The sequence below is a fragment of the Canis aureus genome, chromosome 20 (assembly GCF_053574225.1).
Source record: "Canis aureus isolate CA01 chromosome 20, VMU_Caureus_v.1.0, whole genome shotgun sequence".
Classification (NCBI taxonomy): domain Eukaryota; kingdom Metazoa; phylum Chordata; class Mammalia; order Carnivora; family Canidae; genus Canis; species Canis aureus.
This window is the reverse complement of record NC_135630.1, coordinates 8,244,261-8,263,577: the sequence shown is the minus strand read 5'-3', so window position 1 is coordinate 8,263,577 and position 19,317 is coordinate 8,244,261. Positions and strand designations below refer to the sequence as shown.

At 37.6% G+C, this 19,317-nt stretch overlaps 1 protein-coding gene across 16 annotated transcripts in view; it reads right to left on the bottom strand.

Annotated features, from left to right (window-relative positions):
- The window catches only part of LOC144291444 (uncharacterized), a 203,616-nt gene that overhangs the window by 141,471 nt on the left and 42,828 nt on the right, over window positions 1-19,317 (bottom strand). The window lies entirely within an intron of this gene.

Below are 19,317 nucleotides of genomic sequence, written 5' to 3'. Positions count from 1 at the left end.
AAATCAATCCCAGAGAACAATAAACCATTCAGGAACCTTCACTCTATGTGCAATAGACCTGTGTTCCTGTTTTACCTGAATAGGAACTCACTGCCAAAGCAGCAACCAGCATGCTCAGAGCATTCAACATAATTTCTGCCATTTGAGGGAATCCCTCCTTCTTCTTCCTTCTAGGAATCTGGCCATGGACCAAATGATGGGAATTTTCACCCCTTTGAAAGTGTTGGGAAGTGGCCACAACCCCTCTCTCACCCTGTTTACTCTCCCCTGAGGGCCAAGTAGTACCTTACCTGCTTGGTGAAGTCAGAAGGACGAGCAAGAAACTCAGCCTTTTCTTTCTCTTTCTTTTTTTGGATTTCCTTGTCAGAGGATGGGAGTTTTTGCTTACTTCCTGCCCCATGCATGGCAGTCAGGAAGGGGTCAGAGCTCACTTGCTCCTAAGGCCAGCTCTAAAGACCTAGCTCTCACTTTGTTCCAATGGAGGGACACAGTAGATGCAGCTCTTTTGCTCTACATCTATGTTCTACAGAGCTAGCCCTCAGAGTCGGACTGAGGAGTCCGACTGTGACCACAATGAAGTTCTACTCTTCGATCCAGATCTATCTTTCATAAAACATATTCTTAAAATCTTCATTTGTCTGATTTCTGCCATTGTTTCTCAGTAGCACTTGTGAAACCATAATATCTGCATTCAATTCAATTAAACTAATATTCAACTGCCTATTTCATACATACCCCTAGGGAGGGAGCACATTAACTCATTCCCTTATAATGAGTTAATCTATATCATGCAATTAACATTTCCCAATCATTCACCATGAGTGAGTCTAAAGCCAAGTGGAATGCTAGGACCATCCCAGGTAAGTTCCTAGGATGATATCAGGGGTGAGGATGAAGACATGCTCCATGATCCAACTTACAGCCTATGAAACTCCCCTCTCCTTCCGGTGAACCTGGACCTGTGTTGGTAGCAACACAGTTGCTAGGCTTGAGTGGTTGGCTCAGGATCGCAACTTGAATTTATCCTTTCTGCACCTCAACCATAAGACTGTGGGCTAGTAAACTCTTTTTTTCCTAAGAAAAGATTCCTTGTCTGGGAAATTAGAACAATATCTCTTATCATTTTGGGAATGAGAGAATTGTGTAATGATCTTAGAATAATGCCTGGCAAGTAATAAGCCCTCAATAAATGTTAGTGATCAGCAGTAGTAGTAGTAATAAAATATTTTTCTATCACCAAAAATATCCCATCAGGATGCATCTTTAGAATGTGTCAATGAAAAAAAAAAGTGCTTTGCTTTTAAAATAATCGTTTTATAAATATTTTAGAATGAATATTTTAGTGAGAAACAGGTATATCGCTTTCTAGCAAATACGAATGGGAATTTGCTTGCTGAAAAACAGAAATACCATTTTTATCACTTTCCCCACCCAGAGCATCTCAAGGAACATTTCTTAGCTGCTTTTATCCAGACACATGTCAGACCTAAGATGTAGTGACAACTGCCTCCTGAAAGTCTTGACATGGGCCCCTAAGTGGGGGCATTTCTAATTTTGAAATGAGCTATGTGGTTCAAAGCTCCATGCTTTCCAACAAGTAGATGATTGATAAGACTTTCTCGTCCACTGATCAAGCTTGGTAAAAAGGAAAAACAGGAACTAAAAATACCATTTATGTTTGAACTAGGGGCACTGAAAGTAAAAGGAGACCCAGATTTACATACGTGATTACATAATTATATATTTAACTAGTAGTTTGGAGTAAAATTGTCCTTAAATCTAGGGATTTTTGTTGTTTGATCCCATAAACTTGTAGTTGTTATTACCACAGAGCTGAATTTTCTTAAAGATTTTATTTATTTATTCATGAGAGACACAGAGAGAGGGAGAGACATAGAGAGAAGCAGCTCGCTATGGGGAGCCCAATGTGGGACTCAATCTCAGAACCCCGGGATCACATCCTGAGCCCTGAGACGAAGGCAGACGCTCAACCACTGAGCCACCCAGGCAGGCATCCCTGAGCTGAATGGTTTTTTGCTGATGACTTTTTTAATTCAAGGTACTGGTCATTATACCATCTAGACATTTTGCAACCTATAGAACTACCAAGAAAGAAATTCATTTGGATGTTGTATCAGCCTTCATATGGATTCTCTGTAAAACTGAGATGACATGTTATATTAACTAAGTAAAGGTGATGTAATAAATTTAGGTTCTATTCCTCCCTTCCAGCTGGCATGCCCAGGTGACAGTCTCCTTAGAGTACCTCCCGATGAGTCCTTCCTCCATCTCTTCATGCCAGGAGATCCTCATGTCATTCAATGTATTTGTCATAAATTATTGCATTTCTACTTGAACAAATAAATAGTCACTAACCTGAAGTTTCCCCTGCAAGCAAAAAGTTACCAAACTGGAAATGTGGATTTTAAACTTAGCATATGAGCTAATGTGGAGAGTAAGAACAGAAAATTCATCTGTTTTATTGCAAATCTTCCATCTGCACCTAAGAAATAGGCTTCTCAGGTCCAAGTGCCTAAGCTAGTATCCTGGGAGATGCGACCATTAAATTTAAGACTCTTACTAATTTATAAAGTAAAGCCAAGGAAAAAGCAGTAAGTCATCCTTTCATGAAAGAATTGGGTCCCATTCTATATGTATTTTTGGGATTCTAGTGCTTTCCATGAGTGAGAACTCAGCCCCATAATAGAAGACCTATATATCAGAGGATAACAAAATATCCCGGGCCGATTCTCTCCTGTGTATGAATCTCAAGGGGACAGGGAAGCAAGAGCAACAAGTGTAGAAGTTGACAGGGAACCTCGATGGAGTCGCCAGGGTCAGGAGCAATCAGAAGTTGGTCTCAGAAGACAATGAGATGACCAGGGCCAGAAGGGCCACTGGGACCTGCAACTCTGTATCCATGAATGTCCCTCCAGTTCTCCAGGAGGCATGGTTATATGGCTGCTGAGTTGGTTCCTTGCCATTTTTTTTGCTATCCCGTCTATTCTCACAATAACCCCCTACCACCAAGTAAGTCTGAGTCCCTTGAACCCAAGAGAATCAAACACTGGATCATACTTGCTATCAAGAATCGGAGCGTTAGCTGGCAAGTCGGTGTCCCTATAGTAGGCTGGGACTCCTGTGTAAATTACCTGGTTCTTGGACCCCAAGGATCACCTAAAGGATGTGATAGTCTCTCTTCTCAGTGAGTGAAATAATAAAAATGCAAATCTCTAATCTTCCCCTGGATGTCAACAGACATTCCTTTTCTAGGGGGAAGTGACCTTTGAGTAATGGTACAGAGTAGTAGGCTGTAGCTTCAATATTTTAGAAGGGGGAGAGCCTGGTTAACAATATCTGACATTCACTGCGTGCCTCCCCAGGTTCTGCACTCCATTACCTAATCTGATCCTCACAGTAGGCCTTTGTGTATCTTCACAACTAACCGGAGGTCACATAACGAGGAAGTGGCAAAACTGGGATTCAAACTCAGTGTCACTTCCAGAGCTTGAGCCTCTAGCCAATGTGCTGTAATAGGAACAAACTCTCAAAAATATTTCATCCTGGGACGCCCAGTGGGCTCAGAGGTGGAGTGTCTGCCTTTGGCTCAGAGCGTGATCCCCGGGTCCCCGGATCGAGTCCCGCGTCGGGCTCCCTGCATGGAGCCTGCTTCTCCCTCTGCCTGTGTCTCTGCCTGTGTTTCTGTGTCTCTCATGAATAAATAAATAAAATCTTTAAAAAATGTATTTCATCCTGTCTCTGGACATCTTCAGTTTCCAGTAATGTCTCTCATTACCAGGTCTAAGTAGTAGCCCACACCCAGCCTCTTGGGCAGCAAACAGGCCCTCTCAGTGTGTCTACAGTGACACCCACACTGGCTGGTAAAATTTCGCTGATTTTCTGTGCTCCACTGATAAATCACAAGGGATAACCTTCTGTCTGCATGCTCTTTGAACACTTTAACCTAGATTTTTAGAAGTTTCTACTTTACCTGCTTCTTGCTTTTTGCTTCAGCTTCCAAGAGATTCCTGGTCTCAGGCCTTTCTCCCCACCAGGGGAGAGCCGAAGTGCGGTAACATGATTGTATTAGACATCAGAAACAGGCACCACATGTGCAGCAGCTTCAAGATACCAGGCTACTGGGAGCCTTTTGTGGTGGTGAAACATTGCCCAAACTAAGAAAATGAGTCCCACCATCAGGTCTCTTAATTGTGTTTCTCCACAAGGGCATCTGACAGCAGCTCTGGAAAACGTCAGACAAAATGCACTATCCCCTCAACGCTCAGGCCCAGCGAGCCGTGGTCTCACCGGCAGGAGCACCAGCTAGGAACACCTGTCTCTGCTGTGGTGATGTCAAGGACCTCTCATCCATACACCAGCACCAGCTCCTCAGTCCAAAGAACGAAACAGAGAGAACTGCGGTAACTGTCTCAATTGTTCACTTTGGGGACATTTTCATGCAGATGCCTATTTGTGTTTCATAGAATCCCTCTTACAATCTCGGTAGGAGGCAGGGTCAGAAGGAGGACAGTTTCCCAAGTCAATAGCCACTTCCCGAGGAGGAAATCCACGGATTTTTTTTTTCTCTCCTGGCTACAGAGTCACAAATATTCCTTAAAAATTATTTATTATTTAAATTCAGTTAACATATAGTGTATTATTAGTCTCAGGGGTAGAATTTAGTGATTCATCGGTTGCATCTAACACTCCTCGGTGCTTATCACATCAAGTGCCCTCCTTAATGCCCAACACCCAATTACCCCCAACCCCCCCCACCTCCTCTCCAACAAATATTCTTTAGTTGTTTGTAATGCAAATAACGGCAACCATTTCAATTTATGCATATAGCACTCTGTGTTTTCCCAGAAACAGGTTTGCTTTTATGTGAACCTTTCTAGGAACATATCTCCCACTTAAAAGAGTCAAATTGTGCCTTTGTTTCAGTGTCTTAATTGAAAACAAAATGCACAAAAACCAGGAGAGGAAAACAGGGATTCTCAGCCAAGTGCTAGGCAAGGGGAGCTACTGTGGGGGAGGAGTGGTTGTCAGAACACCTGGGGGATTTATTCAAAGTGGCTTTCTGGGCAGGCTCTACACCCTACCCCACCTCACCCTAGAAGGAATCATCAGAATTGGAGGCACTTTGAAGCCCTCAGATGCACCTGAGTGGAAAACAAATCTTTAGTTACTAGAATCCAAAACATTTTCAACAAAACAGAATGGTAACCAGTTCCCTGGGAACTGAATCCTTTAATAGCAGGCATGATTCTCAGTCTACAAATTAAGATGTGCAAACAATATTAAATCTCTATTTTCTAGAAGTGTACTATATTGACTTTGAACTCCAATCTCCCCAAACTTGTGCGAAAATATAATCTCTATGATTACTGAGTCCACCCCCCTCCCTCAAGATCATGTAGGGTGTCTAGCATATTCTGCTGTATGAAGTTATGGATGGAGGTAGAGAACTCTGGTATTTGTCATCTGTCCCACAAGTTTCCACTAAGATTTCCATTGTTTTTGGTCCTAAGGGCTTTTCAGGACTGGTGCCACTCTATGCTTCCAAGTCACACCTAAGACAGGGGAATCTTTTGTGAGGTAGTTGAGGGGACTTGTCTGCCTAGGTAGCTCTTCCTCCACAGGTTCCTGTAGCTCCTGTTCCAGTTCTATTCCAGATGTTCCTTGATCTCCAGTCCTAGTCAGGAACTACTCTCTAATCTGTCCTTTTGTTAATCCTCTTTGCTTCTTATAAACCTTAATGCTCTTCTTTCCCTGCAAACCTTCTAAATTCTACTACAGGCTCAGGACTCTGGTAACAAAACCCATAAATCCTTGGAAGTTACTTCTCCTTTCTGTCCCACCACATGACTCCCCCCACTACTACCACCAATCTCCCAACCTTGAGGCATTTGAGCTCCAAGTTTGAGTAATAGAAACATACAGAAAAAAAGAAAAAATATATAGAGATGCAACTAAGCAACCCAAAATATTCCATCACATTTTTATACTCTCTTCACTGGTGATTCCCAGTTCTAGTTTCCAAATATTCCCAGAAAGATGTCTTTAGGTTATAAAAATCTTCCAAAACTTTTCTTTTTATTTATGTATTAATTAAGATTTTATTTACTTATTTATGAGAGATACAGAGAGAGGTAGAGAGAGGCAGAGACGGGAGAAGCAGGCTCCATGCAAGGAGCCCGATATGGGATTCTATCCCGGGACTCCGGGATCGCAACCTGAGCCAAAGGAAGACGCTCAACCACTGAGCCACCCAGGTTCCCCTCCTCTAAAACTTTTAAAATCAAGTTAATGCTGATGACATTTAAATTTATTTTTCATCATAAGTGTAGTTCTTAATCCCCATCACCTATTTCACCCATTCCCGTAACCCTCTCTCCTCTGGTAACCATCAGTTTGTTCTCTATAATTAAGAATCTGTTTTTTGGTTTGTCTCTTCTTCTCTTTTTCCCTTTGCTTGTTTGTTTTGTTTCTTAAATTTCACATATGAGTGATATCATACAGTATTTGTCTTTCTTTGACTTATTTCACTTAGCAGAATACTCTCTAGCTCCAACCATGTCATTACAAATGGCAAGATATCATTCTTCTTTGTGGCTGAATAATATTCCATGTATATAACACATCTTCTTTACCCATTCATCTATCGATGGATGTGGATTGCTTCTATATTTTGGCTATTGTAAATAATGCTGCAATAAACATAGGGATACAGCTATCCCTTGAATTAGGGTTTTTGTATTTTTGGGTAAATATCCAGTAGTGTGGTTAACTGGATCATAGGGTAGTTCTATTTTTAATTTTTTGAGGAAGCTTCATATTGTTTTCCATAATGGCTGTACCAGTTTGCATTCCTACCAACAGTGCAAGAGGGTTTCTTTTTCTCCACAGACTTGTCAACACTTGTTTGTGTTTTTTTTTTTGTTTTTTGTTTTTTTTTTTTTTTAGCCATTCTGACAAGTGTGAGCTAATATATCATGGTATTTTTGATTTGCATTTCCTTGATGATGAGTGATACTGAGCATCTTTTCATGTGTTTGTTGAAATCTGTATGTCTTCTTTGGAGAAATGTCTGTTCATGTCTTCCCATTTTTAATTTGGACTATTTGTTTTGTGGGGGTTGAGTTATATCAGTTCTTTATATATTTTGGATGCCATTTGCAAATAAATATCTTCTCCCATTCAGTAGGTTTCCTTTTAGTTTTGTTGATTATTTCCTTCACTGAGCAGAAAAGTTTCCTTCACTTTTTATTTTGATGTAGTCCCAAAAGTTTGTTTTTGCTTTTGTTTCCCTTGCCTCAGGAGACATATCTAGAAAAGTGTTGCCATGGCCAATGTCAGACAGATTACTGCCTGAGTCCTCTTCAAGGATTTTTATGGTTTCAGGTCACACATTTAGGTCTTTAATCCATTCTGAGTTTATTTTTGTGTATGGTAAAAGAAAGGTGGTCCAGTTTCATTCTTCTCATGTGGCTGTCCAGTTTTCCCAACACTATTTGTTAGAGACTGTCTTTTTTGCATTGTAAATTCATTCCTCGTTTGTTGAGGATTAATTGACCATAAAACTGTGGGTTTGTATCTGGGTTTTCTATTCTATTCCATTGATTTATGTATCTATTTTTAGACCAATACCATACTGCTTTAATTATGACCGCTTTGTAATATAATGTGAAGTGTGGAATTGTGATACCTCCAGTTTTGTTTTTCTTTTTCAAGATTGCTTTGGCTAGTCAAGGTCCTTTGTGATTTCATATAAATTTTAGGATTATTTTTTTCTGGTTCTGTAAAAAATGCTATTGGTATTTGATAGGAATTGCATTAAGTCTGTATAGACATTTTAACAACATTTGTTCTTCCAATCCATGAGCATGGAAATGTCTTTCTGTTCCCTTGTGTTGTCTTGAATTTCTTTCATCAGTGTTTTATAGTTTTCGAAGTACAGGTTTTTCACCTTTTTGGTTAAGTTTATTCCTAGATATTTATTGTCTTTGGTGCAATTGTAAATGGGATTATTTTCTTAATTTTACTTTCTGCTGCTTCATTATTAGCATATAGGAATGCAACAGATTGCCATACTCTGATTTTGTGTCCTCCAACTTCACTAAATTCATTTATCAGTTGTAGGAGTTTTTTGTGGAGTCTTCAGGGTTTTCAATATATAATATTATGTCATCTGCAAATAGTGAGAGTTTTACCGATTTGGGTGCCTTTTATTTCTTTATGTTGCCCAATTGCTATGGCTAGGACTTCTAATACTATGTGGAATAAAAATTGGTGAGAGTGGACATCTTATTTTGTTCCTGGCCTTAGCAGGAAAGCTCTTAGTTTTTCTACCATCGAGTACTGTGTTGGCTATGGGTTTTTCATATAAGGCCTTTATTATATTTGAGATATGTTCCCTGAAGACCTACTTTGCAGAGGGTTTTATCATGAATGGATGTTGTACTTGTCTGCATCTATTGAAAGGATCATATGGTTTTTATTCTTTCTCTTATTGATGTGACATATCATGCTGACTGTTTTGTGAATATTGAAAAACCCCTACATCCTGAGAATAAATCCCACTTAACTGTGGTGTATTTTTTTAATGTATCTTTGGGTTTGATTGTGCTAATATTTTGTTGAGGATTTTTGCATTTATATTCATGAGAGATAATTGGCCTGTAGTTCTCTCTTTTTTGTGTGTGGTGTCTTTATCTGGTTTTGGAATCAGTGATACTGGCCTCATAGAACTATTTTGCAAGTTTTCCTTCCTCTTTTAGTTTTTAGAATTCTAAATTCAATTTTTAAAATTTTTTTAAATTTTATTTTTAAGTGATCTCTGTACCCAACATAGAACTCGAACTCACAACCCTGAGATCCAGAGTTGGTCTACTGACTGAGCCAGCCAGGCACCCCTAGAATGTTAAATTAAAACATGACTAACGGTTGTGGTTAGAGTCAGAGATTTAAGAGCTGAACAAATGCATTGTTCCTACCCTTACAATAAGAAGAAAAAACCGAATAAGCTTCAAATTAACAACTTTTCTTATACCTAAGAGAACGAATATTGCAGGCAAATAACTAACTTAAAATGGAGAAAAAGAAAAAGGCTTACAGGAAGAAACAGGATTCAAGCATTTGCTTACTTGAGACAGATGCTGTCGAATCCCATAAAAGCTGATAAGAAGATTAAACTAGAAATGTTTAAAGAATTGCTAAAGGCCAAGTGTGGGCTAGCATGAGAGTGCGAAGCCCCAGGGGGCTGCAGACATAGGATGCTTAATGCCCTCCTGCAGATTTTTCCTCTGGGAACACCAGGTGCTCACAGGGAAAATCCTAAGAAAATGTCCTGTAAGGTGCCAGCTGGGGAAGGAGAACAGCAGCCGTTGTCCACTGCCCAAGTATCACCCTGATACATCTTTATGTTCTCGCCCCAAAACCCTTAATCTGCAGCAGGAAGAGGATCATGGTATAGACTGTGAGAGTATCGGTAGAAACTGACTCTAGCTAGAAGAGGAGAATAGGAGGGGAAAGAAGTTTCTTCACTGGGGGAGGGGCAAGAATAATTACTAGGCCAGCACTACAGCTGGAGAAGGGGCAGGAACACCTGAGACCCAAGTTTCCAGTGTCTGTCTAAGACCAAGGCTTCATGAGAACAAAAGAGGTCAACCCTTCCTCATCCACTACCACCATGCTAGTAAGAGTTGCAGTGTGTAACATAGCTGAGAGAGCTACAAGGTACAGACCTTCTCTGAGAATCAGCCTAAATGAATATCCCAAACTCTCATAGCAAAGGCCTAGCAAAAGGAAAATCTTGCTCCTCTCTGAGCATAAAAAATGTTGTTTTAGTATCTATTGTCATATACTGTATGTTCACCTTTCAACAAAAAAAAAGTACACAGCATACAAAAGGGCAGGAAAAAACATAGTATGGAAAGATAAGGCAATCAACAGAACCAGAATCAGACATATGTTGAATTTATCAGACAAGGAATTTAAGATTACTATGATTCATATGTTAAAGATTCTAATGGGAAAAGTAAATAAGATGCACAGATAATTTTAGTAAAGAGATAGAAATGGTAAAAAAAATCAAATGCAAAGCTAGAAATCAAAAACACAGTAACAGAGATGAAGATGATCTTTGAGAGGCTCATTAGTAGACTTGACATAGTCAAGGAAAGAATCAATGAAGTTGAATATACATCAATAAAATGTACCCAAACTGAAACACAAGGAGAAAAAACTTGGAAAATAGACCAAGGTTTCAGAGGTATGGGACAATATCAGACAGTCTAACATATACATAATTTAGAATCTTGAAGGAAGAAAAAGAGAGAATGGACGTAAAAAATATTCAAGAAATAATGGCTGAGAATTTTCTAAATTAGTAGCAAACACCAGACCTCAGATCCAAGAGGTTTAGAGATCCCCCAGAAAAATATGAAAACAAAACAAATAAAATAACCAAACAAAAACTCTAAGACATATTAAAAGACAAAGAAAATCTCGACAGAAGCCAGAAGGAAAAAGACATTACCTATAGAGGAATAAAGATAAGAATTACAGCAGACTTCTTGTAAAAAACTATAAAATAGAATGATATCTTCAATGTGATGAAGGAGGAAAAAAATGTCAATTCAGAATTCTACATTCAGGAGAAATGTCCTAAAGTATATTTCTATACTAGACATCAATAAAGGCTTTGTGAGAGAAACAAAAATGTAAGGACCTACCGATAAGCAGCAGACCCACCTTATCAGAAATATTGAAAGCCATTCTTCAAGGTAGGAAAAAATGACATACATCAAAATATTAGATCTGCACCAAGAAATAAAGAGTATCAGAAATGGAATACATGAAGGGCTTACAAAATCATTTTTGTCTTATTTTAATTGCTCTAACAAATAACTATTTAAAGCAATAGTATTAACAAGTTGTATATTTATAGCATATGTAAAAGTAAAATTATGAGAACAATGGCACGTGAGAGGGAGAGAAGAACTGGAAATAAACTTAGAGTTTTTGAACTACATGGGTATCAAGACAGTATTATTTGAAGATGGATTCAGATTTTGTAAAATTTTATTATATAGCCTAGGGCAACCATTAAAAAAGTTTTTAAAGGTTGAATTAAATCCAGAGAAGACAGAGAAGATAAAAAGAAATAAATAACAAGTGAAACAAAAAAACTGCCAGTAAGATGGCAGATTTTAATCCAATCATATCAATAATCATCTTTAATGTGAACAGTCTAAACATACAAGTTAAAAAGACAGAAATGATCAGAATTAAATTTAAAAAAAAAAAACACCTGGATTCAACTTTATGCAGTCTATGAGAGACCACTTTAAATAAAAAGGCTTATTTAGTTTAAAAATAAAAGGATGGAGAAAGATACATCACACAAACACTAACAAAGTATTTGCATTAATTTTAGACAAAGCAGACTACACAACAAGGAATATTATCAGAGATAAAAGATGATATTACATTATGAAAAAGAAGTCAGGGATCCCTGGGTGGCGCAGCGGTTTGGCGCCTGCCTTTGGCCCAGGGCGCGATCCTGGAGACCTAGGATCGAATCCCACATCAGGCTCCCGGTGCATGGAGCCTGCTTCTCCCTCTGCCTGTGTCTCTGCCTCTCTCTCTCTCTCTGTGACTATCATAAATAAAAAAAAAAAAAAAAAAAAAAAATTTTAAAAATAAAAAATAATAAAAATAAATAAAAAAAAAGAAAAAGAAGTCAATTCTCCAAGAAAATATAATAATCTTGAATGTGTATGCACCCAACAACAAACTTCAAAACACATGAGGCAAAAATAGGCAGACCTTAAATGAAATAGACAGATCTACAATTTTAGATGGAGACTTCAACACCTCTCAAAAATTGATAGAAGTAGGCAGAAAATCAGTAGAAAGAAAATCAGCAGAGCAACGCCATCAACTAACTTGTCCCACTTGACATTTATAGAGCACTAAATCAGCAGCAAAATACAAATTCTTCTCAAGTGCACAGAGAATATTCTTAGCCATAAAAAAACTTTCACAATTTAAAAAAATGAAAAATATGAAGTATAATCTCAAACCTTATGGAATTGATAATAATAGATAATAATATCAAGATATCTGGTAAATATCCAAATATTTGGAAATTAAGCAATACATGTCTAAATAATGCATGAGTCAAAGATTAAGCCTTTAGGGAAATTTAAAGTATTTTGAAATAAAAGAAAAATATATATATTAAAAATTTGTAGGATGCAATTAAAGCATCTTTAAGTGGAAATTTATATTTAAATGCTTATACTAGAAAAGAGCAATAGAAAGACCTGAACTCAGCAATGTATTCTCCCATCTTAAGACATTAAAGGAAGCGAAATTAAGTCTAAAGCAAGCAGATGAAAAAAGGGAATAAGAAAATAATATAGACCAGAGAACAATGAAATTGAACACAGAAAACCAAAAGCTGATTCTCTGATAAAGTCATAAAATCAGTAAGCCTCTGGTCCAGTTTCCCCTCAAAAAGAGAAAGACACAATTTACCAGTATCAGGAATGAACTGATCGCATAGGTATTAAAATATATAAGGGAATACTACAAACAAGTCCATGTTCATAAATTCATCAGCTTAGGTAAGATGGACCAATTCCTTGCAAGGCCCAAGATTCACTCAAGAATAAATACTTAAACCAAGTAGTCCCACATCTATTAAAGAAATTGAATTTGTAGTTTAAAACTTCCAAAAAGAAAACCCAAATGATTTCACTAGTGAATTCTATAAAACATGTAAGAAAGAAATGATGACAATTATATACCATATCTTTCAGAATACAGAAGAGAAAGGAATATTTCCCAGTTCATTTTATGAAGTCAGCATTAGTTTAAGACCCAAACCAGAGTGTATATTGCAAGAAAACTATAAACCAAGATAGATCACAAATATAAAGTCAAAAAATTTCAACAAAATATTAGCAAACTGAATCTCGTGATATATATAAAAAAGATAATACATGACCCATTGAGATTTATCCCAGACCCTAGGAATACAATAATTACAAAGATACAAGGTTGGTTCAAATTTAAAAAAAAATCAATATAATTTACCATGTTAACAACCATATCTATCTAACTACCTATCATCTATCTATCTATCTATCTATCTATCTATCTATCTATCATCTATCTATCTCTATTCAGTAGAAGCAAAAACAAAATTTAATATCCATGCATGAAAAAACTCAACAAATTAAGAATAGAAAGGAACTTTCTTAAACTTATATAGGAAATCTATTAAAAACCTTCAGCCAACACTATACTTAAGGGTAAAATATTGAATGCTTTTCCTCCTAGTTTAGGAATAAGACAAGGAATCCATTCTCACTCTACCTATTCAACATCATACTGGAAGTTATAGCCAGTGAAATAAGCTAAGAAAAAGAAATAAAAGGCATATGGATTTGAAAGGAAAAAGATAAGATTGCCTTTATTTGAAGACAAGATGGTTGTCAATGTAGATAATTCCCAAGATCTAAAAAACACTCCTGAAACGAGTAAGTTTTAAAAGGTCAATACACAAAAGTCAATCATATTCCTATCTTCTGGCAATGAATAATTAGAATGTGATATTAAGAAACGAGATCAATACAATTGTAACAAAAAAGTTAAGTACCTAAGTATGCACTTAACAAAAGATGTAGAAAGGATGCTAAAAACTATACTGATGAAATATATTAAAGAAAATATATTGAGAAATATACGGTGTTCGGGGTTTGGAAGCATCAACATTATTAAGAGGTCATTTCTCCCCAAGTTGATCTTACAGATTCAATGCAAACTCAATAAAAGTCCCAGTAGGTTGTTTATAGATAATGACAAACCAATTCTATAATTTAGATGGAAAGGCAAAGGGCTTAGAATAGCCAAAACAACTCTGAAAAAGTGGGAGGACTCACACTATGGGATTTTAAGACTTACTATAAAGCTCTAATAGTCAAGAGAGTATTGTATTGACTAATGGATTCATGCATAGAACAATGGAACACAATAGAGAAATCACACATGGACCCAGAGAAATACAGACGACTGATTTTGCACAAAAGTGTCAGGGCAATGCAATGGACATTCGAGAATCCTTTCAACAACTGATGCTGAAACAACTGGACATACATATAAAAAACAAAACAGAATAAAACAAACAAAAACCCTCTACGTATATTTCACATCTTGAAGAAAATTTAACTAAAGATAGATCATATACCTGAATGTAAAACTGTAAATGTCTAAAAGAAAACCTGGCAGAAAGTTTGAATGACCTGGAGTTTGGCAATGAGTTTTTAGATACAATTCTAAAAGCACAATCTACAAAACAAAAAACTGATGAATTGGACTTTATTGAAACTGAAATCTTGGCTCTGCCAAAGGCACATTCTGGGAAAAAAATATTTACGAATCACATATCTGACAAAAACTTGTATACAGAATTGATAACATCTTAAAACTCAACAATAGGAAAACAAACAACCCATTTTTTAAATAGCAAAAGAGATGAGCACATATTTCACCAAGAAGATATTAATGGAAAATGAGAGATGCTCAACATCATTTGTTACCAAGAAAATGTAAATGAAAACCATGTTGTGATAGCGCTGCAAACTTATTAGAATTTTTTTTTTTAAGATTTCATTCATTTATTCCTGAGAGACACAGAGAGAAGCAGAGACACAGAGGGAGAAGCAGGCTCCATGCAGGGAGCCCGATGTGGGACTCGATGTGGGACTCGATGTGGAACTCGATCCTAGGACTACAGGATTACGCCCTGAGCCAAAGGCAAATGCTCAACCGCTGAGCCACCCAGGTGTCCCTTTATCAGATTTGTTAAAGTGAAAAAACCCTGACAGTACCAAATTCTGGTAAAGAGGTAGAACAACAGGAACACTCATTCATTGCAGGTGAGAATGGAAAACAACAGTACAACCATATTGGAAGACAGTTTGGTTATTTTTCATCAAGGTAAGTATATACTTCCAACATGACCCGGAAATTCTACTACTAGATATTTCAATTCCAAATGAGTTGAAACACATTGGAATATTGGTCACAACTTCATTCATAGTCATCCCAAACTGGAAACAAACAAGATATACTTCAACAGGGCAATGGGTAAATTAACTTGATATCCATACAATGGATTATTACTCAGCAATAAAAATGAATGAGCCATTGATTCACACACAATAACATGTTTGAATCTTAAATGAATTCTGTAGGTGAAAGAAATCAGACCCCAAAGGCTACATCTGATATGACTGTATCTTTATAAAATTTTGGAAAAGGCACATCTGCAGGGATAGAAAACAGGTCAGTGGTTGCCAGAGGTTGGGGGAATAGGGAGAGATCTTCTACAAGGGGGCCACACCAAGTAATTTTTATAGTGGTGAAATGCTCTATACGGTATTGGGGTGACAGATACATTTGTCAAACCCCATAAAACTATGCGCTACAAAAAAATGAATTTTACTGCATAACATTGAAAAAAAATCAACCAAGATGTCAGGGAGATCCCAATAGGAAATACAGAAAAAAAATACAGAAAAAAAAAAAAAAAACCCTATTTGCTGAATAGCAACTTTTAAAGAGTGTCAAAGAGTTAAAAAAAAAAAACAACAAACAAAACCAAACACCAATAAATGTAGTATCATGACTTCAAAAAAAGTTGCTGTATGACCTTTTCACTCTCGTCCACTGTGAGGAATGCTGTGTTAATGTAAACTCCAAAGAGCAAGGCCTGTGTTTGTCTCCCTCTGTAGGCCTTAGGGTTACAGTACAGTATTTCTCACACGGAGAATATACAAGACCCCCCTTTTAAAAGAAAAATTTCTCATCGGTTGTCCACTCATACTGTTGACATCTTTTATCACTTGTTTTAAGAATATGTATAAACATCCAAATATGTGATTTTTATGCTTATGGTTCTTAGGCAGCTATGAAACTGTAACAGCAAACTGTAACCCCAATAAAGCTCAATCTAGTAACAGCAAATTGGCGAAACCCAATCACTGCCCACAATGTGGTTGGGTCTTTTGAGGTGCGCAGGCTGGACGACTGTAGAGACTACTCAATGTTCCTCCACTATTTTCTCTTCAGTTACACAAACCTCATTTTTTATAGCATACTTTAATGTCATATAAGATAGCCTAAAAGAGATTGGGACTCACTTCCCATGTTAACACAACGATAACTGCTACTAGACCCTGTTATAATGATTCTATTCCCATATGTACCTAGTCTGTGATAAATAAAATTCCATGTAAGTTACACTTGGTCCTTGTTGTCTGAGGAGCCTAAGTGTGAAGACATCACAGTGATGCAGATGGACATAATCTGTCTGTGTTTGAGGAGAAAAGACTGTGTTGGCGATTATGGGGGGAGGGGGGAGGCTCAGCTATCTTTGTAAGAAGTCTTTGTCTGCTTTAGAAAATTCTGACAGGAGAATAGGTATGATTTCTTCTTTAAACGTTTGATAAAATTCTCCTGGGAAGCCATCTGGCCCTGGACTCTTGTGTCTTGGGAGGTTTTTGATGACTGCTTCAATTTCCTCCCTGGTGATTGGCCTGTTCAGGCTTTCTATTTCTTCCTGTTCCAGTTTTGGTAGTTTGTGGCTTTCCAGGAATGCGTCCATTTCTTCTAGATTGCCTAATTTATTGGCGTATAGCTGTTCATAATATGTTTTTAAAATCGTTTGTATTTCCTTGGTGTTGGTAGTGATCTCTCCTTTCTCATTCATGATTTTATTAATTTGAGTCTTCTCTCTCTTCTTTTTAATAAGGCTGGCTAATGGTTTATCTATCTTATTAATTCTTTCAAAGAACCAACTCCTGGTTCTGTTGATCTGTTCCACAGTTCTTCTGGTCTCGATTTCGTTGAGTTCTGCTCGAATCTTTATTAGCTCCCTTCTTCTCTTGGGTGTAGGATCTATTTGCTGTTTTTTCTCTAGCTCCTTTATGTGTAAGGTTAGCTTTTGTATTTGAGTTCTTTCCAGTTTTTGAATGGATGCTTGTATTTTATCAAACGTTTAAAGAAGAAATCATACCTATTCTCCTAAAGCTGTTTGGAAAGATAGAAAGAGATGGAGTACTTCCAAATTCGTTCTATGAGGCCAGCATCACCTTAATTCCAAAGCCAGACAAAGACCCCGCCAAAAAGGAGAATTACAGACCAATATCCCTGATGAACATGGATGCAAAAATTCTCAACAAGATACTGGCCAATAGGATCCAACAGTACATTAAGAAAATTATTCACCATGACCAAGTAGGATTTATCCCTGGGACACAAGGCTGGTTCAACACCCGTAAAACATTCAATGTGATTCATCATATCAGCAAGAGAAAAACCAAGAACCATATGATCCTCTCATTGGATGCAGAGAAAGCATTTGACAAAATACAGCATCCATTCCTGATCAAAACTCTTCAGAGTGTAGGGATAGAGGGAACATTCCTCGACATCTTAAAAGCCATCTATGAAAAGCCCACAGCAAATATCATTCTCAATGGGGAAGCACTGGGAGCCTTTCCCCTAAGATCAGGAACAAGACAGGGATGTCCACTCTCACCACTGCTATTCAACATAGTACTGGAAGTCCTAGCCTCAGCAATCAGACAACAAAAAGACATTAAAGGCATTCAAATTGGCAAAGAAGAAGTCAAACTCTCCCTCTTCGCCGATGACATGATACTCTACATAGAAAACCCAAAAGTCTCCACCCCAAGATTGCTAGAACTCATACAGCAATTCGGTAGCGTGGCAGGATACAAAATCAATGCCCAGAAGTCAGTGGCATTTCTATACACTAACAATGAGACTGAAGAAAGAGAAATTAAGGAGTCAATCCCATTTACAATTGCACCCAAAAGCATAAGATACCTAGGAATAAACCTAACCAAAGAGGTAAAGGATCTATACCCTCAAAACTATAGAACACTTCTGAAAGAAATTGAGGAAGACACAAAGAGATGGAAAAATATTCCATGCTCATGGATTGGCAGAATTAATATTGTGAAAATGTCAATGTTACCCAGGGCAATATACACGTTTAATGCAATCCCTATCAAAATACCATGGACTTTCTTCAGAGAGTTAGAACAAATTATTTTAAGATTTGTGTGGAATCAGAAAAGACCCCGAATAGCCAGGGGAATTTTAAAAAAGAAAACCATATCTGGGGGCATCACAATGCCAGATTTCAGGCTGTACTACAAAGCTGTGGTCATCAAGACAGTGTGGTACTGGCACAAAAACAGACACATAGATCAGTGGAACAGAACAGAGAATCCAGAAGTGGACCCTGAACTTTATGGGCAACTAATATTCGATAAAGGAGGAAAGACTATCCATTGGAAGAAAGACAGTCTCTTCAATAAATGGTGCTGGGAAAATTGGACATCCACATGCAGAAGAATGAAACTAGACCACTCTCTTTCACCATACACAAAGATAAACTCAAAATGGATGAAAGATCTAAATGTGAGACAAGATTCCATCAAAATCCTAGAGAAGAACACAGGCAACACCCTTTTTGAACTCGGCCATAGTAACTTCTTGCAAGATACATCCACGAAGGCAAAAGAAACAAAAGCAAAAATGAACTATTGGGACTTCATCAAGATAAGAAGCTTTTGCACAGCAAAGGATACAGTCAACAAAACTCAAAGACAACCTGCAGAATGGGAGAAGATATTTGCAAATGACATATCAGATAAAGGGCTAGTTTCCAAGATCTATAAAGAACTTATTAAACTCAACACCAAAGAAACAAACAATCCAATCATGAAATGGGCAAAAGACATGAACAGAAACCTCACAGAGGAAGACATAGACATGGCCAACATGCATATGAGAAAATGCTCTGCATCACTTGCCATCAGGGAAATACAAATCAAAACTACAATGAGATACCACCTCACACCAGTGAGAATGGGGAAAATTAACAAGGCAGGAAACAACAAATGTTGGAGAGGATGCGGAGAAAAGGGAACCCTCTTACACTGTTGGTGGGAATGTGAACTGGTGCAGCCACTCTGGAAAACTGTGTGGAGGTTCCTCAAACAGTTAAAAATATACCTGCCCTACGACCCAGCAATTGCACTGTTGGGGATTTACCCCAAAGATACAAATGCAATGAAACGCCGGGACACCTGCACCCCGATGTTTCTAGCAGCAATGGCCACGATAGCCAAACTGTGGAAGGAGCCTCGGTGTCCAACGAAAGATGAATGGATAAAGAAGATGTGGTTTATGTATACAATGGAATAT